The sequence below is a fragment of the Peromyscus maniculatus genome, chromosome X, assembly GCF_049852395.1.
Source record: "Peromyscus maniculatus bairdii isolate BWxNUB_F1_BW_parent chromosome X, HU_Pman_BW_mat_3.1, whole genome shotgun sequence".
Classification (NCBI taxonomy): Eukaryota; Metazoa; Chordata; class Mammalia; order Rodentia; family Cricetidae; genus Peromyscus; species Peromyscus maniculatus.
Genome location: NC_134875.1, coordinates 79,146,030 through 79,169,350, shown reverse-complemented (window position 1 = coordinate 79,169,350; position 23,321 = coordinate 79,146,030).

Sequence of the window (23,321 nt, the reverse complement as noted above, 5' to 3'; positions counted from 1 at the left end):
AGGAGTTCCTGAAATCCCTCCCACCCTTGGTGGAGAAGATACTGATCGTGGATGGTTGGTTAGGGAGGGAGGCTCAGTCTCATATGGGAACATTCATGCTGGTCAGTTGTCCATTTCTCAGTGGGTGGCCCCATGCCCATGCCCATGCAGGCAGCATCAATTGGACTCAGAAGCTTCAAGATGAAAAATAATAAAGGGCATGAAGTTACCAGGAAGATGGGATGGGGGAACTAAAGGGACTTGAAGGGAGGCAATGATGGATATGATCAAAACACAATGTATGACATTTTCAAAGAAAAAAGCCATTATATAAAAATTAATTTGGCCTAGTACTCTATGGTTTCATTCATTGGAATTTCTTTAATATGTTCTAAAGTCTCTTGGTATTTGTTTGGTAGTCTAGAGTCCTCCATAGTTTTTGACCCTCTGTAATAAAGTTACTTCAATGAGTTTGGCTTTGCATTAACCAAGCAATGAAGAATTATAGTTATCCAGAAATTAGGTGTATTGGGAAATCCCTATTTATTTATATACACATTTATTTTTAAATTGTGATAAAATTATAAGTGATATAAAAACTTGCCATTTTTCACCCTTTAAGTGTAGCACTCAGTGTTAAGTTCACATTGTTGTCAAACATAATATCTATTTCTAGAAAGTTTTCATCACTGCAACTGAACCATTTAGCACTAAACAATCATGCTTCACTCTCTCTTCCTTCAAGACCCAAGTAACTGCAGTTCTATTTTCTGTCTTTATAAATTTGACGATTTGGGTTTGCTGTGGAATAATTCTCTTGTACACTGTAGATATTTGTCACTTGAATTGGTTTAATAAAATGCTGATTGACCAGTAGCCAGGTAGAAAGTGTAGGTAGAGTGACCAAACTAAGAATTCTGAGAAGAGGAAGGGAGGGGGTCAGGAGTGGTCAGCAAGACATAGAGGAAGCAAGATGACAAGGCAGAACTGAGAAAAGGTACCAAGCCATGTGGCTAAACATATATAAGAATTATGGGTTAATTTAAGTGTAAGAGCTAGTTAGTAATAAGCCTGAGCTACTGGCCAAACAACTATAATTAATATTAAGCCTCTGAATGATTATTTTATAAGTGGCTATGGGACCAGGCAGAATGCAAAAATGCCTCTGGTTACATAAGTTACTTCAAGTAAGCAGAGTAGTATAAAAATTGTAGTTGTATTTTGGGTTTGTTTATTTGTTTGTTTGTCTGTTTGTTTATTTTATTTTATTTATTAATTTATTTTGGTTTTTTGAGACAGGGTTTCTCTGTGTAGCTTTGTGCCTTTCCTGGGACTTACTTGGTAGCCCAGGCTGGCCTCGAACTCACAGAGATCCACCTGGCTCTGCCTCCCGAGTGCTGGGATTAAAGGTGTGCACCACCACCGCCTGGCCTGTTTGTTTATTTTGAGGCAAAATCTCTCTCTATAGCTCTGGCTGTCCTAGAACTTGATATGTAGACCAAGCTGGTCTTCAACTCACAAAGATATGACTGCCTCTGCCTCTGCCTCTTGGGTGCTGGGATTAAAGACCTCTGCCACTATGTCTGTCTGACTTTTTAAATTAGTGTCATGTCTTCAAGGCTCACAGATACTGTAGCATGCATCAGAACAGTGAATCAAAGCAGTGGGACAGAACTAAATAGGCAGAATTCTAGTACCCTTTGAGTGCCTTCTGTGAGTAAAAGAAGTCAGGGCATCAAAGAAGAGATTATAGTCTATGAAGATAAAGCAAGGTAAAACACTAAGATCAAGACCATGGTCCTCTAATAGCCAGGACCTGTACTGATGTCTGAGGCTCCTTGTGCTATTGAGGCCTACACCTGGAGCCATATGGGAGTTTGAGAGCCACACTGCCATTGGGTCAATGCCCATCTAAGTGACCCCTGCACTGCTAACCAGAGCCATGGTGACACCTGAGCCCAGGTTGCTGCCAAAAACCTCTGGGTCCATGGTCCAACCATAACTGGGAGCTGTATTGATGTTTGTGGCCCACAATGCCACTAAAGGCTATGTGGATGTCAGAGTCCTAGGTCACTACCTAGAGCCAGGTTAGTGTCAGAGGGTTGAGCCTCTGCTGGGGCCATGCAGACCTGAGTATGCCTCTTGTTCATACATCTTTCCTTATAAGTGTTCATTGCAATAAGTTGTTGATCTGGTTTGAGGCCTCTGGTTTCTGCTACGCTATCAATGCTGGGCCCTCACTAGGACTCCTCTTGGATATCCTGTTGTTGCCCTGTGTCATGGAGATCCTGCAGCTTTGGGTCTATAGCTCTGGCCTCTTCACATGCTCCAGCTGTTCATAGATGAGGAGGATGTTGGGGTGGGCCAAGTCATAACCCTGGTTCTGTGTGATGCACTGAGCCATAGTACAGCTTCCATGCCAAGATTTTGTTTTTGTTTTCTTTGTTTGTTTGTTTTTTGGTTTTACTTGTAAATTTTGCTTTGGTGGGGAAGTTGCAAGGGCAGGGGGCAGAAGCAAGGAGATGGGGAGATGAGTGGGATTGTGTTGCATGATGTGACATCCACAAAGAATCAATAAAAAGTTTAAAAAATGAGAAAGGCAATGTGGAAAAAATTTCCAATATCTCATTAATAAAGAGAGGGTAGCCAGACTCCATAAGCATAAGGCAAGCCACCAGTGAACACAAAGAATCTGATAATAACCAGAGAATGTCTGCCCTAGCTGTGAAAGAAATCCATGCTTTGTACAAACTTTCAGTTCAGGGACTTGTTTTGAGAGTGGCCCCTTGCAAACAGAGGCTTTTCTCTGTTCCATCCCATCCTGCAGCTGCTTCCAAATAATCACTCAGAAGCTTATATTAATTAAAAATGCTTGGATGATGGCTCAGGCTTATTATTAACTAGCTTTTACATTTAAATTAACCAATTTCTATTAATCTGTGCATCATCATGTGGCCCGTGGCTTACAAGTCCTTTGGCATCTTGCTCTTTGGGTGGCTAGTTTGCATATCTCTCCCTTACCCTTCTTTCCCTCCTTTGTTTTTTCCACCTAGCCTTATCCTACCTGGCTATTGACTGAACAGCTTGTCTATTAAACCAATCACAGAAACAAATCTTCACAGTGTACAGAAGGATCATCACACAGCACCTTCCCCTTTCTGTTTAATTAAAAAGGAAGGTTTTAACTTTAACATAGTAAAATTACATACACAAAACAGTTATCAAGCAAGAATTATAGCTACAATATCTTGTCTATTTGTATTTGACAAAAATTGGAGAAAACATTTAATTATGTATCTTATCTTAGTGGGTCTGAAGTTTTATATCTAATTTACCTTAAATCATTAAGAAAAACTATAATTATAACTATCTAGTCTTTAACTTCATCAAAGACCTTAGAAGGAAGTAATATTACCTGAGTAAGCAGGAAGTGCAAGTGACTTCCAAAAAAATGTAAGAAATTACAGAAACAGATGGCTGCCTGGACAGTCACCCAAGGTTCCTCTACAATGTTGGGGCATCCAACTTTGGTCTACAGGCCTAGCATATCTGACAGACTTTCTTATGAAGCAAGGAATTTTGAAGGACTGTCCTACCTTGTCTTGGCAAAGTTTGTCAGTTGCCTTTCTTGTGTCCTGTTGGCCCAGTTTGGACAGTAACTTTCAGCAATTGATTCAAGGGCAGTTTCTTTGCCCACATGGCTAGCTTTTGGCATAAAGAAAACAAACATACAGAGTTTCTTCAATGTCCATTATCTTTTCTGGAGTATATTGATACTGCCAGAAGCAGACATGTCTCATTGTCAAGAAAAGTTTAAGTTATTAAAACATTTTAAATGCCATATTCTGTAGGTCTTTGAAGTATTTGAAGATTACCTATCTAATTGAAATATATCTTTGTATGCCTAGAAATCTAACTAACATAACTATAAGTTTGACTATTACGGATGACTATTAATCTGTATTTTTAATTATACATTACATTTTAATTGAGCTATATAAACATAACTTAACAAGAGTAGAAGTGCACATTGGGTATAACAAAATTAATTTTAAATTTGTATCAATAAATTAAAATCCATACCAATGTAAAATATTTTGAGATTGACAGATGTTTCTAGATTAAAGTAGATTCAATATTCTACCCTATTTTTCTAACATTTCTATATCTTATCCCCCTTTCTTCCTTAGAAAGATATTGACTGTGACCAATAACAATTTGTAACCAACCTCCTAAACAAAGACAAACATTCATAATCTATTTTTTGAGAATGTGGGCATAGTTTTCTAGACTACTTCCTGCTTATTAGGGGTACTAGTAATCTTTTTGGAATCCTGAGAAAATTTAGGATAATTGTTAAGTCTTGGTTGTAGTATTTTGTGAGGCTGAATCATCTTAGTCAGTGGTCTTGAAGCTGTTTTGGATGCTGGATAATCTGGGCCATTATTTTTATTGGTGTCTGGTCACCTTGTTCTGAAACTATATAAACTTTTAAAGGTAACATACAACTCAGTATTAATACAAATATAAACTGTGTATTGTACATAAGCTAGTCAAAGATAATTTTTTGCTTTATGTCTGAGTAGATAGAATATATGTTATATGTTTTGTAGTTACTTCAGGTTTATTTTACCATACTTGTAGTTAGGATTTCAGGGGGTCTTCCTTGATAAAACCTGATTTTTTCTTAACCCAGAATGAATCCATAGCTTCTCATTTTCTGTGGAAACAAAAACACAACCTCTCTCCCAAAGTAGAATACCTTTTGACTTAAATTTTGGAGTCAATATATTTTTTAAAATATATAGGTTGGTTTAATCCAGCAGCTTTTATAATCAAATGTCTAATAGCAGTCAAAAATTTTAAAGACAACACAATAATATATACAATCTAGACTTCCTGTGCATTTTTTATCCTTATGTGGCCCATTTTCTTTATATTACTTTACTCTGACTTTTAAGGACTTTATTTTATTATTTTAAATCTATATTTTAATCTAAGATTGCATATACTCTTTCTATTCTTTTTCCCAAAGTCTATATATATTTTAAAAAATATACTGTGACCTGTTTAGAGGCCTTTTGCCTGAATCTTTTCTTACTATGGGTCTCTAATCTTTTCTGTCTGCATGAGCAAAAGCCCTAAACCCACAGCATGCTCTGTGTGCACTCATTACTGTGGCTTGTGTGATATAGTGGGAATCTGCCATGTTGCAGCTCAAGCCAGCTCAGCCAGGGGACACATCTCTCTACCGTGGCCAGCATGAGAGACATGAACTATGAAGCTGCTCTTGGTTCCATTTTTGTATGTGTAGAATTTTTTAAAGCTTTCTCAGGCTTTATGTGGTTGTATGTATCCCATGTTGGGTGCCATTTATAAAGGGAGGCTTTTCTCTGTCCTTCCCCATCCCACATTCCATATAATCACTCAGAGGCTTATATTAATTATAAATGCTTGGCCAATGTTCAGACTTATTACTATCTAGCTCTTACATTTAAATTAACCCATTTCTATTAATCTATGCATCACCACATGGCTGGTGGCATACCAGTCCTTTGGCAGTTTGCTCCTTGGGCAGCTAGCTTGTGTCTCTCTTCCCCGCCCTTCTTCCCCTCCTTATTTGGTTTTTCTGCTTAATCTTATCCTGCCTGGCTATTGGCCAAACAGCTTGTTTATTTAACCAATTACAGTGACAAATCTTCACAGTGTACAGAAGGATCAACCCCCAGCAGCTTCTGAATAGCAAGCTTGTTCTAGAGGAAAAATTCAATGCATATTCAGCAAGCTCTGTCAGAGTGTCCTGGTTAGGTGCTCTCCTAGGAAAGGTCCTATTGTTAGGTACTGAACTGCTCTAGGGAGCAGAAATCTCACAGCAGTTAGCCACAGATCATGGCCTCTGTGCACACCAAAATGCATCAGCTCAGCTTTATAGGAGTTGGCTATAAAAGGCAGTGGTGGCTGATATGGGCCCACTGAAGTATCTGCAGCAGGGAGTTCAGGCTGTGACAACACATCAGTTGGTGGTCCTGTCACCAGACACTGATTGCATTTGGAGTCTCTAGGAAGCCAGGTTTGCAAGCACTCTCATCAATTCTGGCAAACTGCTTAGATCTCATGTATCCCCAGAATAGATGAGAGGCTTCGACTGCTTCTCCCAGACTCTCAGCAATGGAATAAAATGGAGAGCTGAACAGTAAACTACCATGTATATAGTTACATGGTGGTTGTGAGCTGCCTGAAATGGGTGTTGGGAACTGAACTCAGGTGTCCTCTGCAATAGTAGTGTGGTAGTTTGAAAGAGATGTCCCCCATAGTATTGAACATTTAAACATTTAGTTAAGAGGTGTGAGGAAGTATGTCACCAGGGGTGGGCTGTGAGAGTTTAAAGAAACAAGCTGCTCCCCATGCACTCTCTCTGCTTCATGCTTCAGCTTCAAGATTTCAGCCCTCAGCTTGATGCTTTAGTGACAGTTGCCTCCTGCTGTCATTCCTGCTGCCTCTACTTACCATGACAGACTATTATCCTTTGGAAACCATAATAACCTTTTTCTTTCTTAAGTTGCCTTGGTCATAGGATATGCCGATGCCAAGTAAGACATACTCTCCTGGATACACTACTTTTTAAGTTACACATACACTACTGGATACACTGATGCCATGTCAGACCTACAGTCCTGGATACACAGATGCCAAGGAAGACATACAATCTTTGATATGCCAATGCCAAGACAGACTTACACTCCTGAATATGCCGATGTCAAGTAATATGTACACATGTCGATTTCTGGATGCCAAGTCAGATCTACATTCCTGGATATGCTGATTTTAAATCACATGTACCCTCCTGATACTCCGATGCCAAGTCAGACCTACACTCTGGATATGCTGATGCCAAGTAAGATGTGCCACAGTGACAGAAAAGTAACTAATTCAAGTAGTACAAGCAGTACTCTTAACCACTAAACCATCTTTCTAGCTTCTGGTTTTTTTTTCTTTTTATAGGAGAGCTCACTTTAAAAGCATTTACTAATGATGGGAGACTTACTTCTTTCTGTTGTTCATTACAGACTTTGCAAGTTGTTTTGGTCCCTCATTTACTATGTTATTGTCTATTTTATATTTAGTTGATTTTTACTTTTTGAAAAAAGGAAACAAATACACAAAACATCCAGAAAACAATTAACAAATATCTGTCAGTTATTTGGATCTAAAAGACTTACAGTCATTTTTCCCATCTCATCATTTAATTTCATTATTAATTCTATTTTTGCCTTAACTAATTTTTAACTTTATATCTTATTCCACATTTTTTCAGAGATTTCTTTTGTAAATTATATGTATGTGTGTGTGCAGGTACCCAAGGAATATGAACTAAGATCAGATCCCCCAAAGATGGAATAGCAGTCTGTGAGCTACCTGGCATGGATGCAGGGGTCCAAACTCAGGTCCTCTGGAAGAGCAGCCAGTGCTTTTAACTAATGTGCCATCTCTCCAGCCTTTACATTTTATTTTGCCATTTTCTCTTCTATGGTCACTGGTGTGTCAGAGCTAGCTATAATCAATTTGAAGTGTCTGTCTAAACTGTGCAGCTGAGTCTGTTTGGGGCCCCCTAGCAGTGTGATCAGGATCTATTCCTAGTGCATGAGCTGGATTTCTGGATCCCATTACCTGTGGCTGGACACTCTTGATGCAGGGGGGAGGGACTTGGTCCTGTCACAACTGAATGTACCAGGATTTGCTGTCCTCCCATAGGAGAACTTATCCTTTTGGAGGAGGGGAGGAGGGGTGAGCTGTGGGGATTAGATATGGGTAGTGGAAGCAGGAGGAGGGATGAGAGGGGGATCTGTGGTTGGTATGTAAAATGAATAAAATTTTTTTAAATAAAAAAAAGAATAAGTGTAAGATCTTACCTGTGTGTAGTTAGGAACTGAGGGGCTGAACATTTGTGTAGCAGTTTTGTCTAGCTGGCAGTCTGTGCTCCAGTTTCATCAGTTCCATTTCTTAGCAGCGGTGGAAGCCAACCCAGGATGGCATGATGCCTGCCAGGACTCTGATGTGGAAAGAGTGCTCTGCTGCTTTATGTCTCTTTAAATTCTAATGCATTGGAAAAATAGAGAAGAACTACAGAATAGTTGGATATCTTCTGTTGTGCCTCAGGGCTGCATTGTGCAGTGTGGATGGGAATAATATCAAGTGATGTTTGCTAAGCATCATATGCAGATACACAGGATGTCTCCTTTTAGTGATGAAGATAATTTGGGTCACATGGTAAGATGGGATCCACTTTCACCCCCATGTAGTGACTGTGTTTCCTTTTTGTGGTTCATGGCTTGTGAGGAGAAACTTGCAGGCCATGTTAATTCTTTTCCCTGTCACACCCACCTCTCCTTTATTTAACATCTTTCAGTGATTCTTATCTGAACAATTTTTATTAGAATGTTTGTGAAATTGTGTCTCTTTAAACTCTATGATTCCCTGTGTATTGATTGTCCCTAGTAAAGAGGTTGCCTGTTATCTATAATAAGTCTAGGAAAAGTGGTTTTGTTCTGAACCATTTAAATGTTCTTGCAGATGTGGTAACTCCTTTATGCAAAGTACTTGAATTTGTATTTCTTAAAGATAAACACACTTTCCTTTAAAGAAAAATGAAATCATGAAATTCACAGGTAAATGGCTAGAGCTGGAAACAATCATTCTGAGTGACATAACACAGACCCAGAAAGACAGATGTCACATGCTTTCTCTCATTTGTGGATGTTAGCTTTGAACCTTTAGATATGTGTGTTTTATTTGGAATACCCACAGAGGTCAGGTAATTAGAAGGGGCCACAGGGGGAGAGAGCTTTTAAGGGAGGGAAGATAGAACACAGTGATAAAAAAAGAGGAAAGAGGGATAATGGAACAGGAAGGGTTAACTGGGCTGGGGGGATGGGAGGGCAGGACAGAGGAGGAACTGTGTGGAAGGGTAACTAACACTAAAAACCTGAAAAAGTCATACGTAAAACTGTAACAGCAGAAGCTTCCTAAAATATAAGCCTACATATATAAAATTTCTTTAAAGTTCTGGTAGAATTCAGAGTGAACCTGGCGAGTGCTGGGTTTTCCTTTGATGCTTCAGTTTCATTGCTTGTTAAAGATCTCTTTAATTTGTAAAGACACATGTCACCAAGACTGACAACCTGACTTTGATCCCTGAGACCTACATGGTGGAAAAAGAGAATTGATTCCTGCAAGTTGTTCCCTGACCTCCACATGTGTGCCATGGAATGTGCATGAACATGAACATACAAGTCAGTAAATGAAATACAATGCAATCTCAAATCTTTATTGTGTATATTATGGATATTTTGCCTGCATGCATGTCTGTGCACCACATGCATGCAGTGCCTGCAAATGCCAGAAGTGGGGATAGAATCCCCTGGAACTGGAGTTCCAGATGGTTGTTAGCCATCATGTGAGTGCTAGGAATCAAACCCAGAATCTCTGAAAGAGCAAACAGTGCTTTTAACTGCTGAACCATCTCTCCAGCCCAATACAATGGTTTTTTTGTTTTGTTTTGTTTGTTGTTTGTTTTGTTTTTAAATAATTGGAAACCAATAGCTGTGGTTTCCTAAACATGACCTACGCAAGATTGAATCATCAGTATTCCACTATGAAAGAGAGGGGAACTCTTCCCTAAAGAGCTATGGGCAGTTAGTATTTATTAAGGGAGAAGGTTCATGAGGTCCCACTTCTCCCTGAAGAACTATTCACAGTTAACTCTTGCTGAAGAAGAGGCTCATAAGACCTCACCCTTCTCTGAGGAGCTATTGGCTTTTAACAATTGTATATGGTGCTCATGGGGTCCCACCCCTCCCTGAGGAGCTATTGGCTCTTCAAGTTTGCTGGAGGAGGGGAATCATTTTCTACAATGATGTAACTACAGTTAATTGCCCATGCTCATGCCAGGATATTAAGCATAGTGAATCATCAAACGAAAATAACAGGAAAATAGAAGGGAGACTTGTTTGGAAGAAGAGAATGTTCTATAAGAGAAGGAGAGGAAGATAAATGGTAAATGGAGGTGATATGACCAAAACACATTGCAATATGCATGAAATTATCAAATAATAATAAATAAATAATGCGAAAATTTTAAACTTATTGCAAACCCAAATCTCTAACACATTAAAAAAATAATACAACATGATCAAATTTATTTCATTCCATGGATGCAAGGCTGGTTCAATATATGCAAGCCAAAATATATAAAATATCATATAAAAGGACTGAAGGACAGAAACTACATGATAATCTGTTAGTTATTATGTGGTGCTGTGTTATTCATTAAGTGGCGCTGTTTACTGTGCGAAAAAAGCCATAGGGCACACCAAAACTCACTATAAGAGTTTATTAGGGGAAGGGGAACAGAGGGGTTGTGCTTAGGCCTATTGAAGACTGTGCAGGGAGAAGGGGGGGAGGGGTCTGTGATCTGCTGTTTATGGATTCCCCACACATGTATATATGGGCTTACATATCTATGCCTCACATGCGCATAGATTATGTGATCATGCTGCACGCAAATTACGTGACCATGCAGCCCACGGATTATGTAGAATGTAAGGCCCTGAAATGACTAAGCATCTTGCCAGCACATGTGCAGTCATGGGGGAGTGGCTAGGAATTCTATCATCTCAATAGATGAAAAAAATTAAAAAAAATTCATTTTATCTTTACCTTAAAGTGAAATACAAAAAATATATTCCAAGCAAGTGGGACCAGGAAGCAAGCAGGTATGTTTCCTAAAATCTGATAAAATAGACTTCTAACTGAAAGTAAGTAGAAGAGATAAAGAAGGACACTTCAGTCTAACCAAAGGAATGATTAACTAAGAATGCATAACAATCCTGAACTCTGGTGCACCCAAATATCATTAAAAAGTACTACTAGATTTAAAGACACAGATTTAACTTTAACTCAGTAGTTGATGATGTCAATACCCCACTTTCTCCAATAGATAGATTACCTGGATAAACATTTTTTAAAAATCTTTTACCTATTTGTTTGTTTGTTTATTATGTATATAGTGTTCTGCCTGTATGTATACTTGCACACCAGAAGAAGACACCAGGTCTCATTACAGATGGTTGTGAGCCACCATGTGGGTGCTGGGAATAAAACTCAGAACCTCTGGAAGAGCAGCCGGTGCTCTTAACTGCTGAGCTATCTCTCCAGCCCCTGGATAAACATTTAACAGAAACACCATAATTAAATGTCATACATCAAATGGACCTATCAGATGTCTACAGAGTAGTCCAAACACCAAAGAATATACTTTCTACTCAGCAGCCCACAGAATCTTCTCTAAAATAAACAACATACTTGACATAAAAAGATAATAACAAAACAAAACAAAGCTTAAAACCAACAGCGAACAAATATCTAGTATGTACAAAAACTTATTGTGATTAAAGAACATAAAACTGAATGATGAATGGGTCAGATAAGAAATCAAGAAATAAATAAAAAAATTCCTGGAACGAAACGAAAATTAAAACATAACACAACAAAACCTGTGAGGCACATTAAAAGCAGTCTTAAGGGTGTTTTTTTTTTTTTTAAAATCAGTTATTAGGAAAGAGTCAAAATCCTATAGAACTGCATCAGTGTTTTGATAATAAAATTAACATGTTATTACTTTTTGTAAAGAAAAACAAACATCTAACAATTACCTTTAATATTTATGGAAAATTAGATTTTTGAAATATGAAATTTTGCTTTAATACTGTATTATTTAAGGTGGTGTAGTACCGGCCAGAAATAAAGCATGACTTGGTGAGATGAAATAGAAAATTCATAAGCAGACATTTTTATTCTTTCAGCAACTTATTATCAATCAATAAAAGAATAAGAGTTTTTCCAATAAATAGCACAAAGCAACTACTTATCCACATGGAAAGATGGACTTAGACTCCTAATACTCATTATATAGAGAGATCCAAGGGAATTAATTGAAACTTAAAGAGTCAATACCTTCAAATTGTGGGAGAAAATAGAATAATGTCATATCCTCAGGATTAAGTACATTTCAAAAACAAATATTTAAAAGCTCTAAAAAATTGACATGTTAGAAATTTTTGTCACTCAAAAAACACCATGAAGTGTATGAAAGTGTCATCTATAATAGGCTTGAGAATGAATGTGTGTGTGTGTGTGTGTGTGTGTGTGTGTGTGTGTGGAGAGAGAGAGAGAGAGAGAGAGAGAGAGAGAGAGAGAGAGAGAGAGAGAGAACATATAAAGAAAATTACATACCACTCATAAAAAGGCAAACACATAATGGAAATGAAAAAAAGACAATAATTATACTTCTCAGGAAAATAAATACAAAATGAGGCAGTACATAACTTTATCGATACCCTTAACAATTAAAAAATGGAGGACTATGTTGAAGAATATTTAGCCTTCAATTTATTCAAATTCAAAGTTTAACAATAACATTCTTTTTTTTAATTTTTTTTTAATTTTTTTTTTAGATTTATTTATTATGTATACAGTGTTCTGCCTACATGTGTTCTTGCAGGCCAGAAGACAGCACCAGATTTCACTGTGGGTGGTTGTGAGCCACCATGTGGTTGCTGGGAATTGAACTCAGGACCTCTGGAAGAGCAGTCAGTGCTCTTAACCACTCAACCATCTCTCCAGCCCCAACAATAACATTCTTTATGTGGACACAAAGCAGTGTGAACTTTTACACACTGGTGATAAGAATATTGAAAGTGTTATGAAGGTAATATTTCCCTTATGATATAGAGTCTCCCATAATCTAAAGCCATGAATTTCAGCCCAAGGATTAGATCCTAAAGAACTCATTTTACATGTGAAAACAGGTATAAAATTTTTCCCTGAAGGTTTTTTTTCTCTTGAGGCAAAGAGACCACATGCCAAGGTGTATACCTTTTAATAGAAGCTGGTCACAAGGTCCAGCCTAAAGTCAAGAGATGTGGTTGGCAGTGGTGTGGCTGTTGGAGCTAGTACTATTTGGTGGCCATTTTAGAAGATTTTTTAAAATTATATTTCTTATAATTTAAACAATTTTTAAATTTTAATTATTTTGATCATAGTCTTTCTCTCCCCCAAGTCCTTACAGATCCTCTCCTTACTATTCACCCAACTTTAAGTTCTTTTCTAAAACAAACAAACAAACAAACAACAATCTTCCCAAATCTAGAAAACAGAATACAACACCCAAAAAGAAAAATGAATACAGCACTCAAAAAGAAAAACAAAACAAAGCAAAACAACAACAAACAACCTGTAACTATAACCAAATAAAAGCACACACACACACACACACACACACACACACACACACACACACACACGCAAGAAACCTGTGGAATCCATTATTTGTTGGTCAGCTGCTCCTCAGCATGAGACCTGCCCTGGAGTGATTGATATACTCAGTGTCACTCCATTGAAGAAAACTGATTTTCCCCTTAAGAAGGAAATGTATAGCTCTGGGTGCTACATTAAAAATCAGAGAGGACCACTTCCATGGGCTCCATATCCTGGCCCACACCCTAGCAGAAGGCTCTGGCTCTACTGGAGGCCATGTCAGTACTAGGAACCCCATAGCCTGCCCAGCAGTCCCCAAAAGCAATTTCTCCTGTGGGCTCCATATCCTGGCTCACAGCTACTGCTCTACTGGAGGGCACACAGGTACTAGAAACCCCAGAAGATACTGTAGTGGAAATCAGGCTAGTGTTAGAAATCCCAGGTACCTGGAACCCTGGAAACCAAACTGGTATTTAGAACCCCAGAGACCATGCCAGTTCCCAGAACCCCAGAACCCCAGAAACAAAGTGAGTACCCCAAATCCCAGAGGCTAAGTAGGCAACTAAAACCCCAGCTGAGACATACTACTGGACCTGAAGACTTGCAGACCACCAGAACCACAGGCCACTCAGGCCAGAAAACCAGGGAGGGAACAGAAAGCAAGGAGGAAAACATCCAAAAAGCATCCATCCAACAAAGATAAACTCAGAAATCATCTCCTAAACTGATAATAAACTCAAACCTAGAGGTCTAGAGGCCAGTATAATAATACAATCAACAACACTCTAGGCAATATGGCACTACCAGAGCCCAGCTATTCTTCCCTTGGCAAGCACTGACTATTATAACACAGCAGAAACACAAGAAAATGACCTTAAGTCAAATCTTATGAAGATGATAGAGGCGTTTAAAGAGGAATTAACAAATCCCTTAAAGAAATCCAGGAAAACACACACAGGTGAAGAAAATGAATAAAACTCTTGAAGACCTGAAAATAGAAATAGAAGCAATAAAGAAAACTTAAACTGAGGGAATCATAGAGATGGAAAATAGAGATATGCAAACAGGAACTACAGATACAAGTATTACCAACAGAATACAAGGATGGAAGAGAGAATCTCAGGCATTGACAATATGGTAGAAGAAATCGATACATCGGTCAAAGAAAATATTATATCTAAAAAGTTCCTGACACAAAACATCCAGGAAATCTGGGGCACTATGATAAGAACAAACCTAAGAATAATAGGAGTAGAAGAAGGAGAAGAATCCCAGCTCAAAGGCCCAGAAAATATCTTCAACAAAATCATAGAAGAAAACTTTACTAATCTGTGATAGTTTGAATGTAATTGTCTCACATAATCCCATAGGGAGTAGCACTATTAGGAGGTGTGGCTTTGTTGGAGTGGGTGTGGCCTTGTTGGAGGAAGTATGTCACTGTGAGGGCAGGCTTTGAGATTTCTTGTGTTTAAGATACTGCCCAGTGTCGCAGTTAACTTCCTGTTGTCTGCAAGATGTAGGACTCTCAGCTATGTCTCCAGCACCATGTCTGCCTGCATGCCACCATGATCCCCATCATGATAATGGACTGAACCTTTGAAACTGTAAGTGAGGCACCCCAATTGAATGTTTTCCTTTGTAGAGTTGCTGTGGTCATGGTGTCTCTTTACGGCAATAGAAACCCTAACTAAACCCTAACTAAAATAGAAGCTGGTACCAGGGACTGGTATATTGCTGTGATAGACTGGGACCATGTTTTTGTTTGGAATAATATGGACTAAAAAAGTTTGGGCTAGGAAAGCAGTGGAATGCTTTAAGCACTGCTTAATTGACCAGACTAGTAGGAGCATGGAAGACAGTGGTGCTAAGAGTTACTTGAACTGTCGGGGCTATGTCAAAAGGTTTCAGAGGAGAAGAATTTTAGTATGTTGCCTAGAGATCATTCTTGTGATACTTTGGTGAAGGAAATGGCCGACTTTTACCCTTGTCCAAAGAGTCTGCCTGAGGCTAAAGTGAAGTGTTTTGGATTAATTCCACTGGTAAAAGAAATCTCAAAACAGATTAGTATGGACTGTCATATGGTTCTAGTGGTAACTCTAATGAAGATTTATAATGAAAAGGAGCAAGCTGAGCAGGGTAAATTACAAAATGTAAATTTTGATGAGAAAAAGAGCACCAGGAAGTGAAATGGAGCTAAGTTCTGTGTTCAAGGAGAAAAATGAATTAATAAATGGAATAAACAGAATGGTGATCTCAGGGCAAGATCCCACTCAGCTCCGTTTACAATTTGTGGAATGGAACTAAAGAAAAGCTTAGAGTCAGGTGTGGCATTGCACACCTTTAATTCTAGTACTGGGAAGGCAGAGGCTGGTGGATATCTGAGTTTGAGGTCAGCCTAGTCTACAGAGTAAGTTTCAGGATAGTCAACCTTAAACAGTGAAAGATAGAAAGCTGGTAAAGATGTAATTGAAAGAGAGAGCCATGTTCCAGGTCCAGTAAGCAGCAGAACTTGACAGTTTTGGCCACATGGTTCTGCCTTTAGAGTTAAGGATAAGAAACAGTTTACAAAATTTGCCTCTGCACCTAAGGACAGCTGCTGAGGCCAGGCATATGTCAGGGGTGTCCCTGAATGGAGGCCTAGTAGAGAGGCTATTGTGTGAAACTGTGAAGGTAAAACTTGCATTGCCTTGGGGAACCCATGTTAGAGATGCCAGAGTTGTGAGATACTTGCCAAGGGAAGCTGCTAACAGTTAGTGGAACCAGCCTAAGAGAAAGAAGTGTGTTGCAGTCAACAAAGCTGAAAGGAGTTGGAGATCTGAAGAGTGTTTTGACATCAGGCATGGAGATGCAGAGTTTGGAGTTGGCCCAACTAGTTTTCAGTCTTGCTTTAATCCAGTATTTCCTCATTATGCTCTCTTACCTAAATTGTGGATGGTATTGTATATCCTGTGCCATCTATAAGTTGAAAGTATGTGATCTGCTTTTTTGATTTTGATTTTTATAGAGAATTACAGTTAAGAGATTACATGAATCTCAGAAGAGACTTTTAACTTTTAAACATTGTTGAGCCTGTGATAGACTATGGGGCTTTTGAAAATGGACTAAATTTATTTTGCATTATGATATTGTTATAAGCTTATGGGTGCCAGGGAGTGGAATGTGGTAGTTTGAATGTAACTGGCTCTTGTAATCTCATAGGGAGTAGCACTATTGGGAAGTGTGGCACTGTTAAATTATGTGTGGACTTGTTGGAGGAAGTGTGTTACTGTGGGGGCAGGCTTTGAGCAGTAAAAACCCTAACTAAGACATAACCTAAAGAAAGAGATGCCTATAAAGGTACAAATATCTTACAGAACACCAAATAGATTGTACCAGAAAAGAAATTCCCCCCACCATGAAATAATCAAAACATTAAATGTACAGAACAAAGTAAGACTATTAAACGCTTCAAGAGAAAAAGACTAAGTAATATATAAAGGCAAACATATTAGAATTACACCCAACTTCTCAATGGAGACTCTAAAATCCAGAAAGGCCTAGACAGATATCTTGCAGACTCTAAGAGATCACAGATGCCAGCTATCTTAGTTAGGGTTTCTATTGCTGTGAAGAGACACCAAGACTGTGGCAACACTTATAAAGGAAAACATTTAATTGAGGTAGCAGCTTACAGTTTCACAAGTTTAGTCCATTATCATGGTGAGACTTGGCAGCATGTAGGCAGACATGGTGCTGGAGAAGGAGCTGTGTTACATGTTGATATGCAGGCAGCAGGAAGTGGTCTGTGACACTGGGAGTAGCTTGAACATAGGAGACCTCAAAGCCCACTTCCACAGTAACACACTTTTCCAACAAGGTCATTCCTGCTCCAAAAAGGCTTCCTAATAATGCCACTCACTTTGGAAGCCATTTTCTTTAAAACCACCACATCAGTCTGTACTACTATATCCAGCAAAAATTTCAATCACGGGGCTGGAGAGATGGCTCAGAGGTTAGGAGCACCGGTAACACTCCAGAGGTCCTGAGTTCAATTCCCAGCAACCACATGGTGGCTCACAACCATCTGTAATGGGATCTGGTGCCCTCTTCTGGCATGCAGGCATACATGCAGGCAGAACACTGTATACATAATAAATAAATTTAAAAAAAAATTCAATCACTATAGATGGAGAAAACAAGCTATTTCATTATAAAGTCAAGTTATACCATTATCTATCCACAAATCCATTCTACAGAAGGTACTAGAAGGAAAACTCCAACCTAAGGAGCTTAACTACCCCCATGAAAACAAAAGAAATAATCTCGCACAAGCAAATTCTCGACCATCACCCCCATCAAAAACAAAATAACAGGAATTGACAATCATTAGTCATTAATATCTCTCAATATCAATGGACTCAATTCCCCAATAAAAGAACATAGGCTAACAGAATGGGTACAAAAACAGGATCTATCCTTCTTCTGCACACAAGAAACACACCACAACATCAATGATAGGCATTACCTCAGAGTAAAGGGTTAGAAAAAGATTTTCCAAGCAAGTGGACCCAAGAAGCAATCTGGGGTAGTCATTCTAATATCTAATAAAATAGACTTCCAACAAAAATTAATCAAAAGAGATGAGAAAGGACATTTCAGGCTTATCAATGGAAAAATAGGTCCCAAACAAAAGGACACTCATGTTTGTAAAGGAAACACTACTAAAGCTTAAAACACACATTGACCCTCACACATTGATAGTGGGAGACTTCAATACTCCACTCCTACCAATGGACAGATCATCCAGACAAAAATGAAACAGAGAAATACAGGAGCTAAGAGACATCATGAACCAAATGGATCTAACAGATACTTACAGAACATTTCACCCAAACACTAAAGAAACCTTTTTCTCAGCACATGACAGATTATTCTCCCAAACTGACCACATACTCAGTCACAAAGCAAGTCTCAACAGATACAAAAAAATGGAATGACCCCCTGTATCTTATCAAACAGCCATGGATTAAAGCTGGATTTCAACAACAACAACAGAAACAACGGAAGGCCGGCCTGAAAACTCATGGAAACTGAACAAATTTCTACTGAATCACCAATAGGTCAAGGAAGAAATAAAGAAATTAAAGACTTCCTAGAACTCAATGAAAATGAATGCACACCATACCCAAACTTATGGGACACAATGAAAGTGGTGCTAAGAAGTACACTTCATAGCATTAAGTACCTTCATAAAGAAACTAGAGTGATTTCATACTAGTGACCTAACAGTACACTTGGAAGCTCTAGAACAAAAGGAAGCAAACACAAGCAAGAAGAGTAGACAGCAGGAAGTAATCACCCTAAGGGCTGAAATTAATAAAATAGAAACAGAGAGAACAATACAAAGAATAAATGAAACAAAGAGTTGCTTCTTTGATAAAATCAAGATAGACAAACCCTTATCCAAACTAACTAAAAGTCATAGAGAGAATTTCCAAATTAACAAAATCAGAAATGAAAAGGGGGACATAACAACAAAAACAATGAAGAAATCCAAAGAATCATTAGAGCATACTTTAAACATCTGTACTCCACAAAATTGAAAAATCTAAGTGGACAACTTCCTCAACGGATAACACTTACAAAGTTAAATCAAGATCAGATAAACAAACTGAATAGACATATAACCCCTAAGGAAATAGAAGCAGTCATTAAAAATCTCCTAACCAAAAAAGGCCCAGGGTCAGACAGTTTTAGCACAGAATTCCACCAGATTTTCAAAGAAGAGTTAATACCAGTATTCCTCAAATTATTCTGCAAAGTAGAAACAAAAGGAACATTACCAAATTCATTTTATGAGTCCACAGTCACCCAGATACCCAAACCACAAAAAGCCTCAACAAAGTTACAGACTAATATCCTTCATTAACACCAACACAAAAATACTCAATAAAATACACACAAACTGAATCCAAGAACACATCAAAAAGATAATCCACCATGATCAAGTAGGCTTCATCCCTGAAATGTAGGGGTGGTTCAATATACAGGGATGATTCAACATGAAAATCTGCAGACTTCTGGAATTTGGTGCCTGTGGTGTGACACCTTGCACAGCCTTGGTGCAGTGGGAAGGGGCTTGGACCTGCCTAGGCTCAGTGTGCTGGGCTTTGCTGACTCTCCATGGGAGACCTCAATTTGGGGGATGTGGGGATGTGGGGTGGCTTGGGAAAGAGGGCTTGGGGTGGGAGGAGGGAGGAGGGGGGATTCTGTGGATAGCATGTGGAGTGAGTAGAAAATTTTTTAAAGAAAAATGAAAAAAATTAACTAAATACATGGGACCATATATGCATTGTTCCAGATAAAAAGACTTGAAATCTAGAAGCACATCATCACTCTATTCAATTATCCAATGATTCAAAGCAAGTGTAGCCTTATTTCATAAACTTTCCTTGGTGGAGATTACAATTTATGGATGGGGTACTATTCCTCACAAACAAACCTTCTGTGCTATCACTCTTGCTTGAATTTTCTTTTTTATTGTGCTCATGGTATTGTATCAATATCTACTTCACATTTGACTACACTAATATCACTAATATCATCTGAGACTCACATAGGAGGAAAGTGGTTGTCTATTCCCAAAGATGATGGAATCAAGAGGTAGCTCATTTAAATGATAAGTATGTACAGAGGTTTCTACCTTCAGGATAGGTTTACTGCTTCTTATGAACAAGACTCAGGGATAAAGCATTCCTAATGCCAGATTGGAATACAACTAAGAACATATTTATTTGATTTATTTAATTTTTTGCATTTTAAAGCATAAAAATTATATTTATGTAACATTCTTCTCTCATTCTCATCCTCCTATTTTCCTCATATAAACACAACCACTCTCATAAAAAAAGAAAATCTGTCAATGTAACATTATCCACTATATAAACAAACTCAAAGAAAACAACCACATGATCATCTCATTAGATGCTGAAAAAGTCTTTGACAAAATCTAGCACATCTTCATGGCAAGAGTCTTGGATAGATGAGGGTTATAAGGGACATAGTTAAACATAATAAAGGCAATATACAGCAATCTGACAGCCAACATTGAACTAAATGAAGAGAAACTTAAAGCGATTCCACTAAAATCAGGAACAAGATAAGGCTGCTACTATCTCCATAACTATTCAATATAGTACTCAAAGTTTTAGCTAGAGCAATAAATTAACTGGAGGAGATCAAGGGAATACAAATTGGAAAGAAGTCCAAGTATCATTATTTGCAGATGATATGATAGTATACATAAGTGATCTCAACCAGGGAACTCCTACAGCTGAAAAACACCTTTAGTGAAATGGCTGGATACAAGATTATTTTTTTTAAAGTCAGTAGCCCTCCTATATACAAATGGTAAGCTGGCTGAGAAAGAAATTGGGGAAATAACACCCTTAATAATAGCCACAAATAATATAAAATATCTTGTGGTAACTCTAACCAAGCAAGTGAAAGCCCTTTATAACAAGAACTTCAAATCTTAAAGAAATTGGAGAAGATATCAGAAGATGGAAAAATCTCCCATGCTCATAGATCTGTAGGATTAACATAGTAAAAATGGCCATATACAGATTCAACACAATCCACACTAAAAATCTCAACACAATTCTTTATAGACCTTGAAAGAATAATACTCAACTTCATATGGAGAAAAAAAATACCCAAGATAGCCAAAAGAATCCTGTATAGTAAAAGAACTTCTGGAGGTATCACCTTCCCTGATTTCAAGCTGTACTACGGAGCTATAGTAATAAAAAACTGCATGGCATTGGCATAAAAACAGACACATTGATAAATTGAATCAGATTAAAGACCTGGGCATAAATCCACACCCCCATGGACACTTGATTTTTGACAAAGAAGCCAAAATACAATGGAGAAAAGAAAGCATCTTCAACAAATGGTGCTGGCATAACTGAATGTTGGCATGTAGAAAAATGCAAATACATCCATATCTATCATCCTGCACAAAACTCAAGTCCAAGTGGATCAAAGACTTCAACATAAATCCAGATACACTGAACCTGATATAAGAGAAAGTGGGAAATAGCCTTGAACACATTGACACAGAAGAAAACTTCCTGAACAGAACAATAATCACAACACACACTAAGATCAACAATTAATAAATGTTAATTGAAACATTTTCATGAAAATGAAAAGCTTCTATAAGGCAAAGGACACCACCAATAGGACCAAATGGCAGCCTACAAAGTGGGAAAATATCTTCACCAACCGCAAATTTGACAGAGGACTAATTTCCAAAATACATAAAGAACTCAGAAAACCAAATAATCCAATAGAAAACTGGGGTAGAGATCTAAACAGAGAATTCTCAACAAAGGACTCTCAAATGGCCAAGAAACTTAAAGAAATATTCAACATCCTTAGCCATCAGGTAAATGAAAATCAATGTGAATTTGAGATTCCATTTTATACATGTCAGAAAGGCTAAAATAAAAAACATAAGTGATAGCTCATGCTGGTGAGGATGTGGAGCAAGGGAAACACTCCTCCACTGCTGGTGGGAGTGCAAACTTGTACAGCCACTTTGGAAATCAATATGTCAGTTCTCTCTCTCTCTCTCTCTCTCTCTCTCTCTCTCTCTCTCTCTCTCTCTCTCTCTCTCTCTCTCTCTCTCTCTCTCTCTCTCTGAGACAGGGTTTCTCTGTGTAGCTTTGTACCTTTCTTGGATTTTGCTCTGTAGATCAGGCTGGCCTCGAACTCACAGAGATCCATCTGCCTCTGCCTCCCAAGTGCTGGGATTAAAGGCGTGCGCCGTCCGGCCCCTATATAGGAATTTTTTTTAAAGATTTATTTATTTATTATGTATACCGAAGAGGGTGTCAGATCTCATTACAGATGGTTGTGAGCCACCACGTGGGTGCTGGCAATTGAACTCAGGACCTTTGGAAGAGCAGTTGATGCTCTTAACCTCTGAGCCATCTCCCTATCCCCCCCTTTTTTTTTGTTTTTTCGAGACAGGGTTTCTCTGTGCAGCTTTGTGCCTTTCCTGGATCTCTCTCTCTCTTTGCGAGACAGGGTTTCTCTGTGTAGCTTTGCACCTTTCCTGGAACTCACTTTGTAGCCCAGGCTGGCCTCGAACTCACAAAGATCCACCTGGCTCTGCCTCCCAAGTGCTGGGATTAAAGGTGTGCGCCACCACTGCCTGGCCTTCAGTTTCTTATAGATAAATTTTTCTTTGGACTGCCAGCTTGCAAATAGTGATAGAGAGACTTATTATTAAGTATGAAAGCACAAGCTTAGGCTTGTTCCTAACTTGTTCTTATAACAAATTAACCTATTTCTATTAATCTGCATTTTACCATGTGGCTTTTTACCTCCCTTCTTGCACCTCCTATTTCCTCTCTGTCTGGTGAATCCAAATCTGCCTTTTTTTTTCCCTCAGAGTTCTCTCTGTCCCTGAAAGTCCTGCCTAACCTCTTCCAGCCTAGCTATTGGACATCCAACTCCTTATTAAACCAATCACAATGACACATAATCATACAGTGTACAAATATCCCACAACAGTTTCTCTGAAAATTGGGTATTGATCTACTTCATGACCCAACTATATCACTCTTAGGCATATACCTAAAGAATGCACCACTATACCATAACAAGGACACTTGCTCAACTATGATTATATCAGCTTTACTCATAATAGCCAGAAACTGGAAACAACCTAGATGTCCCCCAACCGAAGAATGGATAAAGAAAATGTGGTACATTGCTTCTTTGTTTACAATAGTTAAAGTTCTCTAACTGGTTTAAAGCTGTTAAATGGATAATGAAATGGTACATACTATGTGATTCTATCAGCTGTAAAGAAAATAAAATTATAAAATTTGCACATAAATGAATAAAACTGGAAAATATTATACTGAGTGGATCCATATAATTGCTTATCAGATCTTGATTTAACTTTGGTAAGTGGTCTGTATTGAGAAAATTATCCATTTCTTTTAGATTTTCTAATTTGATGGAGTAAAGTT